Below are 8229 nucleotides of genomic sequence, written 5' to 3' on the forward strand. Positions count from 1 at the left end.
CAGAAATATACATTCCCATTTTATAAATTTTGTCTATGTTTTAGGTTTTTAGCTCTGTTGTAACTTATATTATCATTCTTCTACAATCCAGTTATAATACAAGAAAATAATATTATTAGATTGTAGCAAAGTGGATTTTGTTTTTGTCCTTGGCGTTCGAAATGTGGTTTTGAATTATTGAAAGTATTAATAATTATTCAGGGCTGTCAATTCAACTCATAAATTGAAGGAGGGAAAAATTCGGGTTCCAGTTTTGAGCGTGACGGCTGTATAACTGGCACTTTTTAACAATTGCTATTGCTTATGATCAACGATTAATTTATTTCGTCGATTATTTGTCACGGTGAACAATTAATACGTTATTGGTGTATAGAACAATCGGCAAGCTAAATTGCCGACGACAGTGTGATCAACGTGAGATTGTTTATTTGTCATGAATTATTGAGTTTTTGTCTTGAATAAGTGATGTGATTTATTGTGCATTATTAGTAACTGAAATAAATTGTATAATTTAGTATAACATTAAAACGTTGCTAATTGCTAAGTTAAACGTGATCTCGAAAATTATCGACTCATTTCATTGTATTTTTTTCGACAAATCCTGGAAATTAGAGATTACATTATTCTCTTCCGCTGCTACACTCACCGTGTTACTGTACTCTGAAGTTATGTGGCAAGGAATTCTTTGGGATTAACAGTCGCATGTGTATGTAGAAGAAAATCGTATGCCAGAACTAAGACTTTGATGTAAGCGAATTATCTTTAGATCAATTACGTTATTTGTTTAATTTGCGATCCTTTTTTTTCATATATGTGGAATGGTCATTTCTAGGTTTAAGTTTTTTCTATTTTTATTGTTTTATTGCACCTTTGTACTTAGCAGTAAGTAATTTTTTTGAAAAGGTTGTAAATAAAGGGATTAAGAAAAATTCCCAAATGAACAGATGTTTAGTTAAGAGATTTTAGAAAATATTTGTCAATATGGGAGCGCAAGTATAGATTTGTCTCGGGGCAAAAATGTAAGTCACAAGTACCAAGAGTGTAAGAGCGAATGACCGATGCGTGGGATGAGAAACCCAGGAAGCAAGAAAGAACCAATTTGTATGGGACTCAAGGAAGTAGTTCCTAACTAACTTCGATGTAAGACAGACCTCTGTCCGCTTATCTCCGCAATTTTACTTTAAATAAACACGCACTTAAATTTTAACCGCTCCGTGATCCCATAATAATAACATCTTCATTAATCTTAGTATCCTATCCCTAAAATCCAATACTACATTTATTAATTTTTTATTCTTGATCGTGATTTTAATTCCCTGATTTTTTCCTGGTTCGCTAACCTGAGGTACGAGTACATCAATTAGCTAGAGTTTTAGAAATGGCGCCCAAATTTAACTGAAAGTAAATCTAACTCCATTTGTACCGTATCCATTTGCCTGCTGATCTATAGACCAATGACTCCCTCTCGTTCACACCCAAAGAAGAAAAAACGTTTCTTAGCGCTAAAAATTTGAATTCACCTTAAACAAATTTTTACGTGCCCCAATAAATTTGTGCTTTCCCGCATGGAAAAGCTATATATTGTTAAAAGTATATAAAAAAATATATGGTGAATATGTGATAAATATATAGCGGCAAAAATATCTATATTGAAAAATATATGTTTTTTACATATATTGGATTATATATTTATAATAATATATTTATTTGTATATAATGTTTTGTATTTTTCTATATATATTATCTCATATAATGCTCAATATATTCTTGTCATATATGAATGGTATATATATAATTTATAAGTATAATATAATAAACTTAATATATTTCCATATATTTTGACTCATATAATTAGTGGTATATGTTCTCTATATAATTGATTATATATGAAAGAATTTATATGTTTAAATATATGGTTAACGGTATATTGGAATTATATTTTTCTAATATATTAAAACTTATATTTTTCGCAATATATTGAAAATTTTATTTTTTCAATATACTTTTTCAATTTCTACACAAATCCACAAAAAAAGTCAAATTTACTATTTTTTTTTCTTTTCATTGACATTACATTTACTGAATAACTAACGCAATAATGTATGAAAAGTAAAAAAATTGCCATATATTTTGCAATATACTGGAAAACATATATAAAAAATATAAAAAATACTATATATTAATTAATATACTACTTTCAATATAATATATCAATATAAAAAAAGATATATTAAAATATATATGTAAAACATACATAAAAAAAGTCATATATTCATAAATATATTGGTAATATATTCTAGCAATATATTTTTTTTCAATATATTACCATATATTAATACGGCAAAAATCTAAATATGATTTTATATATTGTACAATATATCACATTATAATATTCATATATTCTATCATATATGTTTTCACATATAAAGTTTTTTCATGCGGGTTCAACTTATGATGCAAAATATTCCTCGCGCCAAGAAATCCTTTTTTTCTGCGCAGATGAACTTTGAATTTTTTACAAGTGATAAAATGACTCACCCCCCCCCCTCCCGTAAATATCACTCAGGGAAATTAAAACCCCAAGGCCTTCCAATTTGAAAATTCATTAAATAAATTCCTTATTAATAAATAAGAACCCTTCCATACAATAAATGAATTCTCCCCTTCAGTCGACGTATGTCATTTAAAAAAAATAACAATCAGTCATTCTCAGCTATAAAAACTTGAACATTTAACTAAAACAACAAAATGAATTTTCATAAATTTTCAACTCATAAAATTTCTGCACTTCATTTAACGATCATATTTTTCAAATTATTCGGACTCGCGCCATTCACTGTGACCATTCTGCCAAAATCATCAAACAGAAAAAAATCAATTGTTCGTTTGTCTTTTTCACTGACAGGAAACATATACAATTTTTTTTTATCTCTCCCCAGTGTTGCTTTATTGATAAATATAATAATGAAGTACCAGAAAATATCACCGAAGTTCATCTTAGAAAAATGGGTCGCAATGAGTATTTTATGGATTACGCCGACCATAATCTTTTATTACTGTTTCAAACAGCGGGAAATAATAAAAATAATCCGAAAACTTCTGGAATTAGAGTATACGTTAATCGACCAGTTTAATCAATCAGTGTCTCAAAAACAAAAAACAAACAAATATGAAATTATCTTATGTAGTACGCAAATATTACTGATGATTGTTTACGGGATACTTTTTATTGTTCAAACCAAAGACTTTGGAATATTAATAATCATATCTTCAGGGTTCATCATCAACAATCTTATACTCCAATATACACTGCTCATTAATTATATAAGCAAACGACTCACTTATACAAATGAGCTACTTCTGTCATTGGCAACTTTCAATAAAGGGGACAATAATTATCGCTTGATATTCGTCTCAAATTCATCGCATGATGAAATGATCCTAAAAAGTTTGATTTTAATCCGGGAATTGCAGCGATCACTGTACGATGTAATGAAAAAGTCATTGAAATTTTACTCGTGGCCAATTTTATTCGCAGTTATGTTATTTTGTGTAAGATTGATACTGTATTCATACTCATTTATAAAGATTTTTCTTTCTTCGCCCTCTGAGTTTAATTTAGTGTCGTTTATAAAAGAACCTGCTACTTTGGCCAAAGAAATATTTCTGATCATAATATTGGCAAACCAAATGGGTCAAATAACGGTAGAGGTTGGTATTTTTTATTTTATTTAATATCGTACACGGAAAGAAAATTATGGCAGCGGTTCCCATTATTTTGTGAAATTTTTTCCTATACCATCATAGGAATTACGACCATAAATTATGGAAGCAGTTCCTATAATTATAGGAATGTTTCCCATAATTATAGGAATCGTTCCTATAATTATGGGAATGATACCCATAACACTATAGGAATGGTTCCTGTAATTATAGGAATGGTTCCTATAATTTATAAGAATACTTTCTATAATATTATGGGAATCATTCCTATAATTTATGGGAATAGTTCCTATAATAGTATGGGAACTATTCCCATAATATTATGGGAATGATTCCCATAATGAAATTGGAATGGTTCGTATACCATTATGGGAGTCATTCCCATAATATTATGGGAATAGTTCCCATACTATTATAGGAACCATTCCTACAATATTATGGGAATGGTTCCCATATTATCATGGAAAAATTAATTTAAAGAAGTGTGGTAATCACTTCTATAATACACAGAAATATTATTAAACATAAAAATAAAAATTCAAACATTGAAAAAAAAAAAATCGTATTTGGCAAAAAAACATTAAAATTTTTAACAAGAATTTTTTGTCAGCACAAAACATTCAAGAAAATTCAAATTGTGGGAAATTTCTACACTATTGTGCAAAAAAAAAATGTTATGATATTATAGGGATGGTTCCCATAACATTATGGGAATAGTTCCCATAATATTATAGGAATAGTTCCTATACCAATATGGGAACCATTCCCATAATAGTATGGGAATGATTCCCATACCATTATGTGAATGGTTCCCATAATGATATGGGAACCATTCCCATAATATTATGGGAACCATTCCCATAATGGTATGGGAACCATTCCCATAATGGTATGGGAACCATTCCCATAATGGTATGGGAACCATTTCCATATCATTATGGGAACCATTTCCATAATGGTATGGGAACTATTTCCATAATATATGGGAACCATCCCTATAGTAGTATAGGTACTATTCCCATACCATTATGGGAACCATTCCCATAATGCATAGCAAAACTTCCCATAATTTTCTTTCCGTGTATAGCTGTATTTCAAAAATTTTACTTTCCATTTTTAGATGCGGAGAACCGGGAATATTATTCATAGAATAATGGATAATTATTCAAGACATGGTGGAATACAATCTGAAGTAAATAATCATTATTTTTCAATAAAATTATAAAAGAGAACTGAAGCACATGCAAAAAAAGGCCGAAAAGTCACAGTTGTATATAGTAATGCAACACTTTGAATGAGAACTTATATAAATTTCACAGATATCTGTACCCTAGCGAATCCAAATCACGGTAATGACCGTAATTTACCTTAAGTTACCGCAATTTACGATATGCAATGGAATTACCGTAATTTCCGGTAAAAATGCCGCAATTTACCTCAATCTACGGTAAATTACGGCATTGTGTCGCATCTTGCCGTAATTGACTCTATTTGCGGCAAAATACTGTAAGTTATGGGAAATTACCGTTTTTACCTGAATTTCGGTAATTCAGCTTGATCCCCCACATTGCAGTAAATTACGGTAATTATCGTAATTTACCGTAACTCGGATCCGCTAGGGTAAGAATTGACCATTAGCAAGCTGTCGTGCCAGATATAAATTGCCGTAAATTACCGCAGATAGTTGTAATTTCTCGCAGACTGCAGTAATTTACCATAGATTATCATAATTTGCCGCAGAGTGTGGTAATTTGCCGTGGATTGTGATAATTTGCCTATATTGTGGTAATTTACCGTAGGTTGCGGTCATTTATTACAGAATATGGCAATTTACTGTAGATTGTGGTAATTTACTGTATATTATTGTAATTTGCCGCAGAATACGGTAATTGAAGTAAACAATAGTAGATTACCGTATATTTATGGCACCCACTTCAAATTATGGTATTTTACTGTAAATCTCGGTAATTATGATACTTTGTCGTAAGTGTCGGTATTTTGTCGTAAAATACCGCATTTTTACAGTAAAATTCCACAGTATTGCCGTAAAATACCTAATTTACTGCAAAAAATTCTGTATTTTGCAGTACAATGCGGTCGGTATCTTACGGTAAATTACCGCAGCTACAGTACATATGAATTTTACGTGCTATACAATCAGAGCTCCACTGATGTACAATATTAAATGCACTTGTATTTAAGGTTACAGTGTAACATGTAGTATATATTATTGTTTATGTGAGCATGTGGATAAGTGCCCTTGAAAAAGACAAATTTTTCATGTGGTAATTTTTTATTCTTTCATAAAAAACCATTTACATATAGTTTGCTGTCTATACTTTAATTCTTACTTAACTTATCATTTTCTACTCTTTATAAAATTACTTTCTTGACTTATTGTGTACTCTTAATATATTTCCTTACAAATCATAATAGCATTACACTGATATTTCACACGGTTTGTAGTAATTTTTGGACACAAATAATAACGATAAACTGCTGTATTTGATACTTATTTGAAACTGACTTAAAAAAAAAAAGTAGATACTTCAACACGACAATTTGAATTTGAATTCTTTCCATTCATGTATTTCAATGGAATTATTATTTTATTTTTTGTTCATTTACTAATTTGCTACACTGTAAAAAATCCGGAGTGAATCCGGAGTTTTAAAAAAAATCACTCCGCATGCGGAGTGATTTGGGAGTTTTTTTTAGCGGAGTGATCTCGGAGTGACGCGGATTTTATTTCACTCCCAATTCACTCCGGTCCGGAGTTTTAATACTTAAATAAATTCATACTAATTTATATTAAACTGCTAAACAATGTGTGTGTGTGTGTGTGTGTGTGTGTGTGTGTGTGTGTGTGTGTGTGTGTGTGTGTGTGTGTGTGTGTGTGTGTGTGTGTGTGTGTGTGTGTGCGAGTGTGTTTGCGTGCATGTGTGTGTTTAGGTGTGTGCAGATGTTTGTGTGCGTGTGTGCAAATGTGTGCGTGTGTGCAAATGTGTGCGTGTGTGCAAATGTGTGCGTGTGTCCACAAATGTGTGCGTGTGTGCAAATGTGTGCGTGTGTGCAAATGTGTGCGTGTGTGTACAAATGTGTGCGTGTGTGTGTTCGATTGTGTGCTTGTGTGCAAATGTGTGCGTGCGTGTGTGTGCGAGTGCGCGTGTGTGTCTAAATATGTGTGTGCGTATGTGTGTGCATATCAGCTGATCAATAATGTAATACGCGAATTTTTACTTCGATTTTATTGAGTGGAGTTATATTTTATTAATAATATTTTTAAAATTCCTCTCCGGAGTGAATTTCACTCCGGAGGGATTAAATTAATAAGAAATTATCTACTCCGTGAAAACTCCCCTGCGGAGTAAATTTCACTCCGAGGGGAGTGAATAATTAAAAATTCATTCACTCCGCATTCACTCCGGATTTAATCCGCATTCACTCCGCGAATTTTTTACAGTGTAAACAGTTCGAAGTAAATGAACTTGAAGTCAACGATACTATTTCTCACTGTTGTGTTAAATTTCAATCTATTAGTACGTTTCTTCATTAGCATTTACCGTAAACTACTTTTTTCCATGTACGGTAATTTCATATAAAATTAGAATTTATAGTAATTTACCGTACAAATCGAATTCAGTCGAGTAAACCTGAAATTTTTATTTGAAACTGTCATTTTTTCCGGTTTCGTTTTGTCCATCTATGCATACATTTTATTTTATTTTTTACAGTTGGAACAGTTTTCAATCGAAGTGCTGCATAGAAGGATACCAAGCTCTGTTTGTGGACTGTTTACAATCGATGGCTCTCTTGTAACATCGGTAAAAAATTTTTACATAATTATTTGCATTTGAACTTTCCTAATGCAAATTTAAATGTGTCTTATTCAGATTGTTCGATCAACGATTACGTATTTGGTTATCCTGATTCAGTGCCATTATAACCTCGATGCGACTTAATAAATTCAACATATGCTCAAAATGGACACCCTTAAAAGCCTAACCCTGATTAACTAGTATGAAAAAAAAAAAAAAAAAAATGTAAAACTCGAATAAAAAATATCATAAAATTTAGTAAAAATTTATACGAATTTCACATAATTTAAAAAAAATTATTTTCAAACTATATTTGCTAGGCATTTTCAACTATGATTTTTAATGTGATAGATGATTACACTGTAAAAAGAGCGGTGTTAAAAATGGACTCATTTTAATTCCGTGTAGTGTAAAAGAAAATTACACCGGTGTAGGAGGCGTAATTCGGCGGTGTTAAACCGGTATAAAAGCGGGGTAAACTGCGTTCGCTTAGAGCATTAACTTCGGGAAGCTTATCCCGACTAGAAATTACGTTCTGTTTTTAACTAGCTCCGAATTAGGTATGCCAATTCCAAGTTCGCGCCAAATAAGGCAACTGCATAAGGCTCGGATCACTAAAATAACGCTAGTCCGAAACCCTGCATAATTAGGAAAGCCGAATTCAGCACAAATTCAGGAACCGAAGTCG

At 31.4% G+C, this 8229-nt stretch overlaps 1 long non-coding RNA gene across 1 annotated transcript; it reads left to right on the plus strand.

The window, feature by feature from the left end:
* Positions 1 to 609: 609 nt before the first annotated feature.
* LOC130673221 (uncharacterized) lies at positions 610 to 7731 on the plus strand. Its single transcript, XR_008990857.1, has 4 exons — positions 610 to 747; positions 4844 to 4915; positions 7458 to 7547; positions 7617 to 7731. It is a non-coding gene; the product is annotated as an uncharacterized LOC130673221 (long non-coding RNA).
* The last annotated feature ends 498 nt before the right edge of the window (positions 7732 to 8229 follow it).

This window comes from Microplitis mediator, chromosome 8, assembly GCF_029852145.1.
Source record: "Microplitis mediator isolate UGA2020A chromosome 8, iyMicMedi2.1, whole genome shotgun sequence".
Taxonomy (NCBI): domain Eukaryota; kingdom Metazoa; phylum Arthropoda; class Insecta; order Hymenoptera; family Braconidae; genus Microplitis; species Microplitis mediator.